This window comes from Emys orbicularis, chromosome 1 (assembly GCF_028017835.1).
Source record: "Emys orbicularis isolate rEmyOrb1 chromosome 1, rEmyOrb1.hap1, whole genome shotgun sequence".
NCBI classification, from domain to species: Eukaryota; Metazoa; Chordata; order Testudines; family Emydidae; genus Emys; species Emys orbicularis.
This window is the reverse complement of record NC_088683.1, coordinates 168,436,197-168,455,673: the sequence shown is the minus strand read 5'-3', so window position 1 is coordinate 168,455,673 and position 19,477 is coordinate 168,436,197.

Genomic DNA, 19,477 nt, shown 5'->3' with positions numbered 1-19,477 from the left:
CAGTAGGGAGAAATTAGTATTGTGGAAATTAAGTTTAGGTTTTGTAATGATCCTACCACTCCCAGTCTTTATTCAGGCCTAATCTGATGGTATCTAGTTTGCAAATTAATTCCAGTTCTGCAGCTTCACGTTGGAGTCTGTTTTCGAAGTTTTTTTGTTGAAGAATTGCCACTTTGAGGTCTGTTATTGAGTGACCAGAGAGATTGAAGTGTTCTCCTACTAGTTTTTGAATATTATGATTCCTGATGTCAGATTTGTGTCCATTTATTCTTTTGCATAGAGACTGTCCAGTTTGGCCAATGTACATGGCAGGGGGCATTGCTGGCACATGATAGCATATATCACATTGGTAAATGTGCAAGTGAACAAGCCCCGGATGGTGTGGTTGATGTGATTATGTCCTATGATGGTATCCCTTGAATAGATATGTGGACAGAGTTGGCACTGGGGTTTGTAGCAGGGTTTGGTTCCTGGGTTGGTATTTTTGTGGTGTGGTGTGTTGTTGCTGGTGAGTATTTGCTTCAGGTTGGGGGGCTGTCTGTAAGCGAGGACTGGCCTGTCTCCCAAGGTCTGTGAGAGTGAGGGATCGTCCTTCAGGATAGGTTGTAGATCCTTGATGATGTGCTGAAGAGGTTTCAGTTGGGGGCTGTAGGTGACGGCTAGTGGCGTTCTGTTACTTTCTTTGTTGGGCCTGTCTTGTAGTAGGTGACTTCTCTGTACCCTTCTGGCTCTGTCAATCTGTTTCTTCACTTCAGCAGGTGGGTATTGCAGTTTTAAGAATGCTTGATAGAGATTCTGTAGGTGTTTGTCTCTGTCTGAGGGATCGGAGCAAATGCAGTTGTATCTTAGAGCTTGGCTATAGACAATGGATCGTGTGATGTGGTCTGGATGAAAGTTGGAGGCATGTAGGTAAGTATAGTGGTCAGTAGGTTTCCAGTATAGGGTGGTGTTTATGTGACCATCGCTTATTAGCACTGTAGTGTCTAGGAAGTGGACCTCTTGTGTGGACTGGTCCAGGCTGAGGTTGATGGTAGGATGGAAATCATTGAAATCTTGGTGGAATTCCTCAAGGGCCTCCTTCCCATGAGTCCAGATGATGAAGATGTCATCAATGTAGCGAAAGTAGAGTCGGGGCGCTAGGGGACGAGAGCTGAGGAAGCGTCGTTCTAAGTCAGCCATAAAAATGTTGGCATATTGAGGGGCCATGCGGGTACCCATAACAGTCCCACTGACTTGAAGTATAAATTGTCCCCAAATCTGAAATAGTTGTGGGTGAGGACAAAGTCACAAAGTTCAGCAACCAGATTTGCCATGATGGTATCGTGGATGCTATTCCTGATGGCTTGTAGTCCATCTTTGTGTGGAATGTTGGTATAGAGGGCTTCTACATCCAGAGTGGCTCGGATGGTGTTTTCTGGAATATCAAAGGATTGTAGTTTCCTCAGGAAGTCAGTGGTGTCTTGAAGATAGCTGGGAGTGCTGGTAGCATAGGGCCTGAGGAGAGAGTCTACATAGCCAGATAATCCTGCTGTCAGGGTGCCAATGCCTGAGATGATGGGGCATCCAGGATTCCCAGGTTTATGGATTTTGGGTAGCAGGTAGAATACCCCTGGTCGGGGTTCTAGGGGTGTGTCACTGTAGATTTGTTCCTGTGCTTCTTTAGGGAGTTTCTTGAGCAGATGGTATAATCCTCAGTGGGGTTAGAAGGTAATGGCCTGTAGAATGTGGTGTCAGAGAGTTGTTTAGCAGCCTCTTGTTCAGATTCCGACCTATTCATGATGGAGGAACAATCAGTTGCACACATACAAAATGGGAAATGTCTGCCTATGAAGGAGTACTGTGGAAAGGGATCTGGGGGTCATAGTGGACCACAAGCTAAACAGTGTAACACTGTTGCCAAAAAAAACAAAAAAACGCAAACATCATTCTGGGATGTATTAGCAGGAGCGTTATAAACAAGACACAAGAAGTAATTACTCCGCACTGATTAGGCCTCGACTGGAGTATTGTGTCCAGTTCTGAGCACCACATTTCACGAAAGATGTGGACAAATTGGAGAAAGTCCAGAGAAGAGCAACAAAAAATGATTAAAGATCTAGAAACCATGACCTATGAGAGAAGATTGAAAAAATTGGGTTTGTTTAGTCTGGAAAAGAGAAGACAGAGGGGACATGATAACAGTTTTCAAGTACATAAAAGGTTGTTACAAGGAGGAGGGAGAAAAATTGTTGTTCTTAACTAACCTCTGAGGATAGGACAAGAAGCAATGGGTTTAAATTGCAGCAAGGGAGGTTTAGGTTGGACATTAGGAAAAACTGGAACAAATTGCGTAGGGGGAGGTTGTGGAATCTCCATCATTGGAGATTTTTAAGAGCAGGTTGGACAAACACCTGTCAGGAATGGTCTACATAATACTTGGGCCTGCCTTGAGTGCAGGGGACTGGACTAGATGACCTCTCGAGATCCCTTCCAGTTCTATGATTCTGTGGGTTTGGATCAAGCCCTTAGTTCCCATATTTAATACTACTATTAAGTAATTTTTAATAAATTATTCAGTTAGCTATCCCATTGTATCAATTGTATAATTTAAAAGAAGTATCTGAAAAGCACCCTGAGTAGTTTTGAGCTACTTCTGCTATAAATTGATTGCTCATACCTCTGTCTAAAGTGTAATAAGTAAGCCTGGCAGATTTTGATTTTTATTTATTTATAATTTCAACAAATATTGATGTTTATTTTTAAGAATTTTTTTTGATTTATATTTAAATGTTCACAGTTGCACAAAATTATGAGGTTTAAGCATTTTTTTCAATTTTTATTTAATTAAATTCTCACAGTTGAGGGAAATTATAAGCATCAGATAATTAGTGACAGTAGCCACTGAGATTCAAAAAGTTAAAGCTTTATAAACTATTAGAACACAAATTGTCAATATCACTGTCAAAATCTTTAAATCAAATATCTTTAAATCAGCCTCCCCAATCTCCATTCATTCCCTACGCCATTTGTAACAAGCCTAATTCAGAAGTCTAAATCACTAGAATTTTGACTGTAATAAGTTCTCAAACAGCATTTTTCTTTCTTTGCCTATCTGTACATTTTTATTATTATTACTGATGGAAATTTTTTTTGGTAAGTGTGTGCGCATATGGTGAAATCAATGTTTACCAACATTCACCGATAAAAATCGAGTCCTTCCAAGCCTAGTCATAAGTGTTTTCTGTACATCTTTAAGCCCAGGACACTCTTCAGTTTCTGTTTGATCACTTAAATACTTTTTTGGTTTTAAATTTTACAGGAGGGCAGGGCACTTCCTTCATCACCTCCATCCAGCATATTCAATGGAGGCTGAGTGTTAACTTGTTGCTTTGCTGGAAACCAATTAAATGAAACAGACTCCTTAAATTGGGAGGAATCTGACTTTGTGGACAGTGATTCAGAAGCTGATTCATTCGTGTTTATAAAGATATGCTAGTTCACAGACACCAGCAACTGTGGAAAGTTTCCTTTTCTTTAGCTTGGTTCACAAAGGAAAATTACACTCCCAACAGCTCTAATTGTAATGCCAAAATAGTAACTGCAAATTATACTGCCATTAAAGGAAAAGGATATATTGAACACAAATAGACTAACTGGATGTACCAGTAAGGTTCTGATCTATGCTGCATAACAAACCAAAGATATGTGGAATTACTCAGTTTACATAGGGCCAGACCCCACACTCACTGTGTCCAGAAAGGACTTCAAACGGAGTTAATTATGTGTGCAAGGACTGCAGTGCTGGGCAGTTAAAGCCATGCAGAGTCCTGCAGTCAGGGTCTTGTATGCTATAGCTCTAGCACAACATAGAGGTAATTAGGCTAAGGTAATAATCAGCAGCAGACTTATCTCTATGTGACCTTGTTTCTCTAGGTTCATATCAGAAACAGATCTGTGAACAATGTTCTAGATGAAACTCAAAACCAAGCAAAACAAAAACTAGTTCAGGCTTTTGTTATGAAAAAACTTCAGTGCAGGCTCACTTTATAAGGAATTTCATAGGGAATTATATCCCTGCTACAGAATCCCATAGGATTGTTCAGAAAGAATCACTATTAAATCCTATAGGTTTAGAAGATAATTCTATAGAACCAGACTGGCTTCATCCCTCTTAAATTCTATAGAACGTTTCCACAAGCAGACTTGGCAGAAAGATTTTTTTGTATAATTTCAAGGATCTTTTTAAGCATTTTTAAATGTTTATCTATTTAAATTTTCACAGTTATGGGACATTATTGGGGGAGTCAGACAAATATCTAATGACAATAGAGGCTGAGATTTAAAAAGTTAAAGCTTTATAACCATAAAATACACACTGTCAATGTCATGTCAAAATTTGAGCCTTAAAATCAAACTAATAAATTCTTACGGTCCATTCTTCTTACTTTGACTATTCGTAAATGTTGATTATCGATGAAAATATTTGTGTGTGTGTGTGTGTGTGTGTGTGTGTGTGTGTGTGTGTGTGTGTGTGTGTGTGTGTGTGTGTGTGTGTGTGTGTTCTGAGTTGATCAACATTTACCAATAAAAAGCTAATCTTTTCAAGCCTATCCATAAGGGATTTCTCAGCCTCTCTGGCGACACCCATTACCTGGCCAGTACAACCCATTTCTGAGACACTATCAGTTTCTTACATCCCACCATAGGTGAGAGGTTCTTATTATTTCTTATATTGCATAGCAATTAGGCACCCCAGTCACAGACCATGACCCTAGTGTGCTAGGCAGTGTACAAACAAACAAAAAGAGAGAACCCCTGCCCAAAAGAGCTCTTTTTGCTACCGTAAAATCTGTCCAAGTTTATGCAAGTGCTAGTGAACCTGGTCCAGGCAGTGCAAAATCCAGGCAATCAAAATAACTTTCTGATATGAATCCCTGGGACCCAAAATGGTCAACAGTTAGGATTATATTAATATGCAGTAACTTTTAAAAATTATGTTGGGACTTTATTTTAGCTTTAGGAAGCAATTAAATGTGCATGAATATTCACCTATTTTAAGAATTCAACTTCTGCTGAGAAATTCTTTTGCGGCTAGTTTACAGTAAAATACCCTCATGGATCCACCCACATCATGTCATAGTATGAGGTTATCCCCAAATTTAAAAGCACTTTCCATTTTTGTCAGCGGGAAGAAGCCCTGAGGATCTCTCTTATTTTTATTTTTTGTTCCGCAAGTGCTATCAGCAATTTTGGAAGCTAACTTTAGAAAGGCAGGTTGCGGGAGATTGCTGAGCCATGCATTTTGGCATTCGCTAGCTTCCCCTTCCTGTAGTCACTTCCTCTTTTGGTGACATTTCTTACGTCTAATTTTTAAAATGTAGTGCAGTATCCATTTTTTTAAAAGCCCAGAGGTTTTTTTGGTGTTGCTGCTGCTGCTTTTTTTTTTTTAAACCATAGTGGCTGCCAGCAAATATCAAATACCGCTACAGACAAAACTATCAAACAGAAAATCAACAAGCCGTTTATGTGCTGAGCTGGGGAAGCTCACTGGCCCTTTGTGTGCAGAACTCCCATCAATGTCAGTGGAGAATGCCAGACATGGTGAGCTTACAAGTTCCCGTCCATCCGCAGGAAAGATCCAACCTCTCAGAATTTAAAGGTCCATGAACCTTGCAAAACTATTTGGGGGTTTACAGAGTTCATTAACGTTTATGAACCTTTTATCTGCCCTGCAATTGCAACCCCGAGTGTTATTTTCCCCACTCCAAGGGAGACTTAAAAAAAGAGACAGCAAAAAACCTGTATTTTGTTCTGGGGATAATGGAACTTCCTCACCTCTCAGAGGGTTGTCCCTATCCTGATGTGACACAGCAGGAAAGCAAAAGATTTCCCCACTTTAGGTACCTGTACACTGCACGCTCCTTTTGGCAGTGCATAGAGTACTTACACAGCTAGCCTCCCTAGCACGGGTATAAATAGCAGTGTAGTCAGGGGGAGGGTGCACTGCTTAGGTGAGTAGAGGAAAGACACACCTTAACCCTGTCGGTATGTGCCCTACATGGCTCTCTACATGCCCAAGCAGTGCCTTCCCCGTCTACATTGCTATTTTTAACAGTGTAGTGTCCTGCTGCCTCTCCACTGCTAGAGTTTTTGTCGGCTGCAGGGAAAGACTCCGGCTGCAGGGAAAGACTCCAGCTGCAGGGAAAGACTCCAGCTGCAGGGAAAGCAGATGGGGAAGGCTCGAGCAGCTCCTCATTGCCTCCCCTTACCATAGCCTTTCACTGATGCATGTAGCTACACACCACAGTGTGGACGCAGCCTGCTTTTTACAGGGGCGCATAGCTACACATATGCTACATGCCGCCGCAAGTGATGTGCAATGTAGACACAGTCTTCATGTGGCTCTTGCAGCTTGTGGCAGCATAGGAGATGCTCCAGTACCCTCCGATGCAAGGAGCTAAGTAGGGGCCAATCCATGGGTCTACCCCCCCACACACACCACTCAGGTGTTTAAGTTATTGTTCTCCCATTCCCTGGCACGAGAGGGGAACCCTGTGAGAAACAGTCCAAAACACTACCTCTTACAATAGGGCACTCTTGGGCCCAGACATAGTAGCATTAGCTGCTCTTGACTTGTAGATTATTACTGAAATAGTATAAGTGGATCACATACATCAGGTCTAACAAATAAAAGGTGGGAGCAACACAGAGAGCTGCCCTAACAGAATGTACGCCCTGTCCTGACCCGGTCAAGTGACAAAACTCCCAGTGACTTCAGAGCCAGGCTTTTGAATGTAGCGAGTTTAAGGTAGTGTTGGGGCATGGTTTGGTGATGATAAGATGGTGCTGAGAGGGCTGACACAATGATGACCCAGCCCCAAAGTCTGCCTGTATTATTAGTGCAGGAGTCTGGTTTACAGCTGGCTGGAGAACTACTGAATGCTGGTTTTATTCAGCATCCAAGCAACCTCTACAGAGGTGGAGCCATGAAATTAAAAAAAAAAAAAAATCAAATCTACACTCTAGCATGACTTGGGATTGTATTCACTTTGTTCTCCAAGGAAGGCCAGGATGGTGTGAGAAATTATGCACTGTGCCTTCAAGACCAAATCCTTCCTACCGAAGGAGCTCTGCAGAACATGTGAAACCAGAATGGGGACCCACATGAAAACAGACCCAGATTCAATTGCCAAGTCCAATCTCTCTCTACTCAGATGGACAGCTTGCGCAGCTCCACAGGGTGAGTAAGGAAGCACCTCTTATTTCTCAGCATCAATCATCTCCAAAGCCAGTTTAGGAACAGGGGCTGTGAATGAACATAGTAAAATTGGATTTGCCATAACTGATCAGACTATTAATTAGTATTTTGTCGCTGGAAATGGCTAATACCTAAAGCCTCAAAGGAAGATAGAAACTTCCCATAATGCATCTGGCCAATGCTGTTTACAAGGGGGGCAGGGAGGGAATTCCTTTCTGACTCTGACAAAATCATCAGGAAAGGAGCCCCAGGCAGGTCTACTTGAACAAAAGAATGAAGCCACGACTGAGGGCAAATCCCACAAAATGCCCGTCCCCAGGAAGTTCCAACGTCACTCCTGCCACTAATCGGGGGCTAGACTAGTTGGCAAGAAGCAAAACAGATGGTCTTCTCACCTGAAATTTCAATGATGCATTTGTTACACTATTACACGTGCCCCTGGGTGAGTCACTCAGGGAGACATACCCCTCAGCCATGCAGAACCCACTGGTCTGCTACTAAAATAAATCAAAAAGAGGAAATTACATAAAAAAAACAATTTGTGGTACTTTCGTTTCATGTTTCACAAGCATGGCGTATCTCCACTGCTGACAGCCATATTTGCCTCCAGTGGTCTTGTTTCACTCTTTCGGGGACATCTGTTTTTAAACTTCTGCTTTGTATTTCTCTCTCTCTCCAGTCACATCAATAGTGCAACTTAGAACATAAACATAGCTGATCTATTAACTTGTCTCTTTGAATGCAACAAAAAAAGTAGCTTGTAAGACCTTATCCTGGTCTCATCAACCTAAGAAAGAATGATATTGTCTAATTATGAGGCAAGCAGAAAGTTAGAGTAGTTATTTCCTGATTGAGGGATAACATTTCCTCTCACATTTGCACATCATCTCTTGAACCTCCTATTCTGCTCTCTCTATTGTACAGAGATGTAGTTTCCTTTTACATCAGTGGCATCATCTTCCTTATTAGGAATGGATAGACCAGTCTGGTTCCCATCTAGCCATGCTCCTTGCCTGCCTCTCCTCATCTGCAGCCTGATTCTTTTCTGACTTTCCCCAGTGAGCATCAAGACTTAAACAGATATAAAAGTGATGTGAAAACAGAATCAGGCTCCAGATCTGCTGACTTGACCCAGAGGTCCAGAACTGAAGCAGTATGTTCTAGTGCAGTCTCTACACCTCCAATGCCTGTGCATGGGCCTAGGACAGTAATTGGGCCAACTTAATTATTATGATGTGTGGGAAAACTGCTTTCACCAGAAAAGTCAGCCTGCACCTTAGCCTACTTGATGGACAGAGCTGAACCTGAAAATTTTTCATGTTAACGTCTCCATCTTCCCTATATTTGGCTAGTGGAATATTTTTCTGCAAGGACTGTAATCAGCTTTCAGGCATCCCAAGGAGAGGTACAGAATGCGTCAAAAGCATCAACTTTGTGCACACTCCAGGGCCACTTGAGGGGAAACCCCAAGGAATGTGACATTTAAAATAAACAGTAACAGACTTCAGCATCAGTTATCTCCCACTACTTTGCAAAGGGGCCTGGGAGCCTCCCACCTGAAGATTTTTTGACAACAGGCAGGAGGGGGCACAGATGCTGCTTGCAGAGGAAAATCCCAGTAATTTCCCCTATGAAGTGTCTCCGTCCAGATAGGCAGCCAATATAAGAAATCAGTTACCATGGAAAATTGCTAGCGTCATTATGTTTCAGCAGCTCCTGTGCTCTTTAGAAAAGTAGCGTTTCTAAGTCCACTTGAATCCAGGTTCAAAGAGCAGCCCAAAAATGATATTGAAAAGAGAGAACTGCCACTTCCCATCTTCAGCTGCAGAGTGGCTGCTTTCCAGTTTGTCCTAAACATTTTCTTTTTCCGTGTGAACAGATAAAGAATGTTGTCTGCTCTCTGGAATATTTTGTTTTGGCACAAAAACAAGGAGACTCTAGAATGCATAATGGACTGTGAACTACAAGCTGACGTTTGTTCAACCTGCCACAATAAGTGGGAGCTGCTCCCACTTTTCTGTATTGCTTTCCTGGCACATTTTGCGAGGAAGGATAGGTTCATGTTATATAGGACCTGATTTTCAAAGTGTGGTCGGTTTTTTACATACATTTAATAAGAGACCCAATGAGCTTACAGTCCAAATAGGCAACATGCAGGAAAAGGGGTCCAATTCTCTTCTGATTTACAATGGAGTAAATCTAGAGTTAAGAGAAAAGAGAATTAAGCCTAAGGAAAAGAAGAGCAATTCATCACAGCTGATGCAGGCCAGTTTTATATTAATTATCTCAAGGGGAAAGGATCTCTCTTTTTGCTTAATGAGACAAGCTGACTTTCATATCTGCATGCATACACTGTATAACTTTGATCTTTATCAAGCATTTCAAAATGTTTTGTAGAACTTTTAAACATACCCTTGTCACGGGGCCAATTTATGTCTAAATATTGAATCTAGCATTGTCTATCACAATGTGCAACGTCAACTGTGTTTTTGTTCCTGTGACAGTTTATCGCTAGAAGGTACTCTGGGCCTAGTTCAGACAGAGTGCACACACAAATCTTTGTCATTCTTTTCGATTGCAACTAATTTAGGAGTAATTCTTCTTGTTCAACACCTCTCAACTGGCCTTCATTACAAGAGGTGTCTCTTGTTCAGTACTTCCTACCCAAGGTAACCTGGCTTTATTTTACTGCTTATAGCTGTACGTTATTGATCTGGTTCAATATATTTCATGAGTTTCAGTTCAGCCACATAAAAGATGTGCTATAGCTGGAAAAATAGCATGACTAGAAAAGAGTCAGCTAGTGTCAAAGTGACTAATTTGGTCCTAACTTTGCAGCACTGAGAACATGCCTCATGCGAGATTCAGATTGGGAAGTTCAGTTCTAATACGATGAAACCTTTGAACTATGAAGCAGGCACTTTATCTAAGCTACACAAGGTTCTGACATATCTTGGAGTGATTTAGAGAGATTTTTTTAGCCACCAAAAAGTTGTTATATTTTTCCACTGATGCAATAGCAACATTCTTGAAAGGTCTACAATTTTTTTTAAATGAACGCTACAGTCTATTAAGTTAGAAGTAAGGTCATCATACCACAAGCTGTGGGCATGCAATGCTTAACAAAAATTAGACGTAACATTGTATGTTATGTATTACTGCTAGAACTAAAAGAGACTCTTAGAAATATTTTCCATAAGTGGGAACTGTAGTGCCTATAAGGCCTGATTTTCATTTTACACCAAGGTCCCTTACACCAGTCTCATTATGTAAAGGGGCTGTACAGCAGGTGTAAGCTACATTTAACGTTAATTGTTAGTATAGCAGTAGCATCTAAAAAGGCCCCCAACAAGATCAGGGCCCCATCGTGCTAAAGTAAGAGAATATATGACCTTGCCCCAAAGATCTGACGGTTTAGGTAAACACATGGTGGGAGGGGACGTAAAAGCACAAGGGGGTGAGGTAACTTCACTACAGAGCAGAGCTTGGACCAGGTTGTGCCCCCACCTCCAGCATCCGCCAGCTTGGGACAGCTTGTATGATGTTGTGATTTCTTCACTCTCATATACATGGCACAAAGTCCATTGAAGAGCACTTGGGTGGTACTAGACTAAAGAGTGGTTCACAATTAATCCTGCATTTTTTACCAAATGCAAATGCTCTCATTACTTAGTGAACCAGACTGGCATTACACACAAACACACCTGGGAAGCTTGGGCTTAGATACGTAGAGCTAAAATGGCAATTACTTTCCACAAGAAATTTTTTAAAATTTCCTTTTTTAAAAAAAAATAAAAATAAAAACACAACATGGAAACTGAAAGTTTTGTTTTGTCAAAAATCCAGAAAATTTCATTTACAATTAAAATTTAAAATTAAATTTTTCACTTTGATCAAAAAGCCATTTTGTCTCAAAAATTTTGGCCAGCTCTAGGGTAATGGGGCATAGATATAAGACAGAAAATATCATATTGCCTCTATATAGATCCATGGTACGCCCAAATCTTGAATACTGCATGCAGATGTGGTCACCCCATCTCAAAAATGATATATTGGAATTGGAAAAGGTTCAGAAAAGGGCAACAAAAATGATTAGGGGTATGGAAAGGCTTCCTTATGAGGAGAGATTAATAAGACTGGGACTTTTCAGCTTGGAAAAGAGACAACTAAGGGGAGATACAATAGAAGTTTATAAAATCATGACTGGTGTGGAGAAAGTAAATAAGAAAGTGTTATTTACTCCTTCTCATAACACAAGAAGTACGGGTCACCAAATGAAATTAATAGGCCTCCGATTTAAAACAAACAAAAGGAAGTATTTCTTCACACAACGCACAGTCAGTCTGTGGAACTCCTTGCCAGAGGACGTTGTGAAGGCCAAGACTATAACAGGGTTCAAAAAAGAACTAGATAAGTTCATGGAGGATAGGTCCATCAATGGCTATTAGGCAGGATGGACGGGGATGGTGTCCCCAGCCTCTGTTTGCCAGAAGCTGAGAATGGGTGACGGGTTGGATCACTTGATTACCTGTTCTGTTCATTACCTCTGGGGCACCTGGCATTTTAGCCACTGTCGAAAGACAGGATACTGGGCTAGATGCGCCTTTGATCTGACCCAGTATGTATGTTCTAAATGCTTTCATCTCTAGCTCCACTGATTCAGACCCAGGTTGGTAATGGCAAAGTTGTCACCACCTTTACAACTGTTCAGGAGCCCATATTAGTTTGTTCAATATCAGTCCAATCCTGAAGAGACAGGTGCTCACATCACAAAACTGTAATCAACGTTAGAGCTATTTTTTGAGAATCAGATCCTATAGTGCCTGGTGTCTGAAACACTCAATCTTTGCCCTAGAGTATATGAAATACCTGATATGTATTAGCAAGTATCTGGACGGGTTTGCAGCACAACAGCATTCACAGCATCCCAATCAGCTTGGATCAGTTACATTGGTTACCACGTCTTGCATCCAGGAGCTGTCAAGCTATCAACACAGCTGATGTTCTCTGATGTGTGTATTCATGGATTTTTCTTCTTTTCTAAAAAACTTCAATGCTCCTGTAAGGCATCAGCTTGACAGCCCTGGAGACTCCATTCACAAAGCAGGTACAGCATGTATCATTCCTATCTTACAGGGACCACCTCTAGGTGGTGGGAGGGTAGATAGCGCTCCATATTCATTCAGCCCTCAGTCTCTCTATCCCTGAGAATGCCAATAAAGTGCCAATTACAATTTTGTGAGTTAGAGCCTTGTCCATTGGAAACTGGGCTGAACCCACGGAACCATTTCACAAGCTGTGCAGAATAGCCATCAAGTGTTATCCCATATGGACCTTAGCTGGATTTGAGCCAGCTGCCTGCAAGTGAAAGGTTCATCACTAGTTGTCCAAATTATGCTACTTTGTCGGAGTTGCTTTTTTAGTCTGTGTTATGTGTGCATGAAGGCCAAATTCACACCATCTTTGGCTTCCAAAAAGAGCTGGAAACCCCCACAATGATCAGGTCGTGACATCTGGATTATGCACATGACAGACACATGCCATTCCAAAGAGTAGATCCCATAGTCAAACATGAAGTGTAACGCCAATGAATCTGCATCATTCCCTCACCACACCTGCTTTAAAATTTATGTTAATTCAGGCACTCGCCGTGTGTTTGAAGTGTTTCTGAAATAGTATGAGAAAGTCCTGGCAAAAGGGCCCAGATCCTCAGCTGGCGTAAAGCAGTGAAGACTCCATTCAAGTAAATGGAGCTGTGTTGATGTACCCCAGCTGAGGCTTTGGCTGAATTACTAGAATGTTGTTCTGACCTGATTGCGATGCATGATAAAGCTGCTAACGAGCTACATAGCAAACATGACAGACCGCAGAGTCTCTTCATTATTTTTTATCCCTTAAGGCAATCGAATAAGATTTATAAGACACAACAAAATGACAGCTGAAAATTCTGGACAATTGTGTTGTGAAAATTAACAAGGTGATGGTAAGTACATAAGGGAAGCTATGTCCAACATGTTTATCACCTGCCAAAACTACTCTGTTTGTCTCATAAATACAGCATAATAACCTAATTTGGGATCCATCAGCCCATTACATGCTCCTTCAATCTCTCCGCAAAAACTACATCTATTACAACACCTATAAGAAAGTCAATTAATGATAGCTAGGTTTAGGGCAGATGGGGACAGTTAATAACCAGAAACAAATGTAAGCATATATATGTGTGTGTGTGTGTGTGTGTGTGTGTATGTATATATATATATATATATATACACATATATATATATACACATATATATATATATATACATATATATACATACACACACACACACACACACACACACACACACAAATAAATACAAGTTCAGCTACTAAGAGAAGAAGAGCAGACACTAGGAAAAATGACATCCAAGATAATAATCATCTGACAGGCATCTAAAAAGCTTTTCAGGCACTTTTAAATATCAGACTCAAAGGAGGGAATCCGGCCCACTTAATATACCTGGCTCTCTTAACAGATTGTGATTTGGTAGAACGTAAGCTAAAAATTTAATTTAAAAAGAAAAGTAGCCTTTATAGTTGTGAAGAAAGACTTCTCAGTATGAACAGAGGTTGCTGTCTAAATAATTGAAACTCTATTGCCTACCTAATTTAAACAAAGTCCCATATGACAGGGTACAAGTTCCCTTCTAGGACTGCACGGTGTCAGAGTTACCGGGTGGCCAGCAAAACGAGGAGCAGATGAAAGCTGGCTAACATGGAAGCAGGCACAGCTAGAATAGGAGCAAGGGCAATCAGTTGAAACTACTAACAATGGGAGTGTTCCCAGACAAGTAGTGATATTGAGTAGATTAAAGAGGCTACTTCCCTGAGGAGCCTATATACCCAGCTTGGGATCACCTGGATGAGTCCTCACCTGTGGACTGGCTGAACCCTGGTTGAATAGTGTGGGGCCTATCACAACACCTGCAGACAATTACCTCTGATGATTCATTACTCTCTCTGGATTAGGGATGACTCATCAGGCTTAGACTCAGGTATCTCACAGTGCCAAGCACATTTATGGTCCTCAACAAACACTTAGGCCTGGTCTACACTTACCCCTCAAGTCGAAGTAAGGTACGCAAATTCAGCTACGTGAATAACGTAGCTGAATTCGACATACCTTACTTCGAACTTACCGCGGTCCACACGCGGCAGGCAGGCTCCCCCGTCGACTTCGCGGTACTCCTCTCGCCGAGCTGGAGTACCGCAGTCGACGGGGATCACTTCCTGGTTCGATTTATCGCGTCCACACCAGACGAGATAAATCGAACTTGGAACTTCGATCCGCAGCCGTCGAACTACCGGGTAAGTGTAGACTAGCCCTTAGTTTCTTGATGAAACACATGCAAGGAAAATGTGATACATTTGTGGGTTTGGGGGGGCAGGGAGGTTTTGCATTTGCTTATTTCTCCTATGTTGTTTTCAATAAAAAGAAATTTTTGAAAGACTGTAGAATTGAGTCTCTTCCAGAATAAAATTTATGAAGAATTAATCATTTAAAAAATGCCATCCCCCTAAGAGCTGAACTAGCTACTTCTGCAATGTAATACAGCCCCTTTAACTACTAGGATTCACAATCTTTGGGCACCCAACATCACAATTTGCAAGAGTGCGGTAAGGTGGAGGAGGGCTTTACTATTGTTCTCTGAATTCAACAGGAACTTGGCTACCCAACAAAATTGTATTGCTTTAACTGTAACAGTATAATTCAAGTGGAACAAAACCCTAGAGTGGATGCAATTATAGCAGTATAAAAGGGCTTTTTACTGGTAGAGTCATTCCCTTTCCCATATGGAAATAACTAGATTGGTGTAAGTCACCTTTATACCAGTATAACTGCATTCACACTAAAGCTTGCACCACTATAACTATATTGGGTAAATATAAATCAGAACTCTACCTAACACAAATATACTGGTACAACATTCCAATGTCGACTAGGCCTAAAGATTTAATATCAAGATAATTCAACAGGGGCTAATGGTTTTGGGTGCTTCCATTTTGGGGTGCCCAATTTAGACAGTCTAAAGGGAGCCTGAATTTCCAAAATAGGGTGCTCGGCCCTTTCTAAAATTTCTTTAAAGTTGGGCATCTAAAAATTGAGGGAACCCAAATCATTAGTCACTTCTAAAAGGCTTAATAAGTTAACTTTATATTTAGTTTCTTCAATATGAAAGACAGAGAGAATTAAAAAACAATACAATTTTAGCCATAAATTTCTTCATAATAGCACACGTTCAAATCTGAAATTACGGTGATTAGATCAGTACAAAAAATGAAAATATAATTCCACAGTTTAGCAGTCAGAGCACTTCAAGATTCCAGATTCCTCGTCAAGTTTGGTCCTGTATGGTTTTTATGCCAGCTTGGCTGGGGTCTCTTGACTCTCAGGAGATAAAGCCGTTTGCTGCATGAAAAGGCTAGTGCGTGCTCTAGGCATGTCTAACCAGTATTGTCTCATTACTAACATTTTCAGTTCTACAATAACATGCTATGCCACGTACACGAATAGCCCCGTGGACAAATACTTTGTTGCATATGTTCCCATGGGAGAGCTGGTGAGCATGCAAGATATATATTTGCTGTCATTCTCTCAAAGATATGTTAGCTTTAGAATATCTCCCAAATCTCACACACATTTGTTTTATCTCGGTTTTCTATCTACTTTAGTCATTTCTGTGGGGTCCATCACTATGTTATCTACACACCAGATCTTTACTGAACACTTGCATTTGCACCGGTATATAATGTATGGTCATGTTTTTCAGCCTCATTTATATTCTTTCCACAGCATACATGAGCTAGCACAGCGCAAAAGCTAGTTCTTTTGTTTGTTTTCCTCCCTCCTTGATTATGGTCCTTGACTTAAATGTCAGAAGCATGATCTCCAGTGATGGAAGTAAAACCCACTGGCCAAATATGACAGAACCACCAATTCCTTGCGAGAACTTGCACAGAACCAAATCTCCATCTGACATTCCCGTGTCCATTGTTAGCTTCCTATCAAGAGTTGACTCAACATACAATGTGCTCTGGTATACAAGAAAGCACTATGAAATGTCTTTACATTGAAGCCAAAAAACATGGGGAAGGTCCTGCCATACGACATCCTCAGATTCATCAACCTTTGGGCCTGCTGCCACCAGACCAGAAAGGAGAGCCAGCATCCATAACAGATGAGGGACTTTAACAAGAGCTGCACCTCTGAGCCGCCTATTATTCAATCTCACATACACATCCTGTCCCTCCGCATAGTTTAGTCCAATGTGTTTTAAAGTCGTAGCCCCCCCTCTCCCTCTGCCAACCTTCACCTGATACCAACACACACATCCCCATTTGGAGTTTCCAGATATTCAGCTTTTCGTTACCCATACAGGCTATGCTTCCTGCCCTTTCAGCTGATGTCAGACGTAGGACTAACGGCTGGGAAAAGAGAATGGAGGAAACGTCTGAGGGTGGCAGAGGGATGAACTGGCCTTAAAGGGAACAGGGAGATGCAAGACTACTCAGGACAACACATGTGAGTTTTCCACAAAAATGCAGACTTCTCCCACTCTCACTGAGGGGCCTTATCCTATCAACCAACTTGAGGTGAGGGGCTATGTGCAGAGCTGCCCTGACACCACCACAAGATGCTGTGAGGCACCCACTCATCTACTCTGGGTTAACTCATGATCAGGAAAAGGGGGAGGGGGTTAAATTAACTGAATGAAAAATTCACCCAGCTCTAGCTGCAATATAGCAGGGCTGTTTCGTTAATTGCACAACAAGGAAGTGCCCAAACCAGGTTTGTATCAGTTAGATCAATACACCATCAGCAGAGAGACAGATCATTTAAATTGATAAAACCTGATTCACAAATAAGGGAGCAAAGAATGTGTTTGTTTTTTTTACGAGGGCGGCACCGGATGCAGCATTGAAAGGAAGATCTTGCGTAGATTTTAAATGGTTTTGTGCATCTGTTTTTCCTAAGTTCTTTGTTTAAATGCAAAATAGGCAATAAAATCCAAAGACAAACAAAGCTAACAGTACATAAATATTGCCTATGCGTCATGGGGCATAGGAGATTGTGTATTATAGGTGATGCAGATTGCAATGCCGATCGTTAAGGTTGCCCAATGCTTCCCATTATAAACTCCTGTATTCACTTGCTTATAACTTAGTCGTAATGTCAAAGTTCATTTTAAAAGAGTGACTAATGTTTTTCTCCTTTCTTATTTTCAAACAACACTCCACTTCCAGGTTTCAGCCGCACCAGAAGCATTAAGATACTATGAGTGCTGCTATCAGATTTCCAGCACAGTTAGAAGGAGGAAAAAAATCAGCAATCCTATGACAGCTTATTAAAGAAAAGCTTGGTTGGTCATGAACTGTTCACTTTTTGGCTGCTTGCTCTCTGTTGTAAAAGTGGTCACCTCACTCACATGGTAGTGTTTCTGATCATTGTTTGATTGAAACTTAATAAACAGGCAGTCAAGGAGTCAGAAATAGCAGGTGCACATCATGATGTTTCCATGCACACACAGGTATTTGCATGGTGAACAGTCATTGCCCAACATCTGTGTGAACAAAACACTGCTCAAAAGGCTATTTGTGGAAAAACAAACAAAAAGGGGGTGTGAATGTAGTAAAGTTTAAAAAAAGCCTGCTCAGCACTGTTAAGAATTCTAAAACATTTTTCCTACTGTGCGTGCAGGTCTAATCTAGATGGTAAGCCCCAAGGACAGACTGTCTCTTTTCTGTGTTTGTATAGCACTTAGCCCAATGGGGTCCCCAATCCCAGCTAGGGCTTTGGGGTGCTAGAATAAAAATGCTTACTACTAATAATAATTGTAGCACAAGGTGTCCTGGCATATTTTCCTCCACGCTTTTCTTACACAGTTGTTCTTTGAATAAGAATGTATTGCTCTACATAGGCAACTAAACTGGATAGAGTGGGGACATTTTGTGATGCACTAATAATTAGGAACACTAGAATCAACGCTAATTTCTCTTTCAAGATTCCCCATTCAGACCCAGATTAACCAGTGCACTTTCACGAGGCCCCAACCACTGTGGCTGGTGGGGGGAGCCTCCCGCTCACACACACCCCAAAAGCCAACCCAGGGCCAGGAAGGGGGCAGAGCCAACATGCCAGAGCAGGGAGCCAGGCCAGCCCTAGAGGACAGGAGCTGCTGTGGGGGTAAGTACAGGATGGGCTCACTCACCAACAGCCCCACATGGGGCCTCCCACACCCCAAGGGCAGGGAAGGTGGGCTCCTCCCAATTGCTATAGTGCACAGGATCAAGCCCCAAATATTTTGTGCTGTTTTGAAGGGTTCGGGGGGGGGGGGGGGAAGAGCTGTGTTCTACTATATAGCAGGTCAATCATTTCAATACTGTATTTGTTTTCACTGTTCATTATTATAGGAAATAGAAATGGTGAAAGACTATATTTTGAATTGATTTGGCCAACCTTAAATTATCTTGGTTTTTTGTTTTTGTTTTTAACTCCAGGTTACGATCTTACAGTCAGGTTGGTCCAACAACGGGGGTGCAAGGAGTATTACAAAATAGAGTAATAAATGCTGCATTCACACACACACACGCACGCAAGCTGGGGTGAGTGACAGGACTGCTGACATTCAGATCAAGCCTGTCTGCATTCTTTCTGTGTTTCAACAACAACCCGCCAACAGATTGCCCTACTCTAGTTTTCTGTAGGACAGAGGTTAAGTTTATCGTACTAGGAATGGCTGAAGTCATCCATGTTCTAACCTCAAGCACAGAGGCTATTACAGCTGTAGAGACAGAAGCCCTGATTCAGCAAAGCACTTAACTATATGCCTAATTAAGCACATGAAGTAGTCTCATTAAAGACAATAGGACAACTCACACACTCCAAGTTAGGCACATACTTAGTAGTTTTGATGGATTGGAGCCAGATTCACTACAGCAGCCACAGAGAGATGGAAATTAAACATCCTTGTGCCTGCTGAGCCACTTGCTTAGCAGAAGGGACAACGTTAATGCCAGCAGAAGGCTCCTATAAAAGTCTACCAGCAGGGGTTACATTATGGCCCAGAGCATTCACCATCTCCCTTTTCCAACACCAAGGTAGGGTAGGGTCAAGGTTATGCACAGGTCCCAGCAATGTCTGTTTTGAGGCCCCATTTGAACCTCTTGGGGCATTGCCTAGATGGCTTTATATAC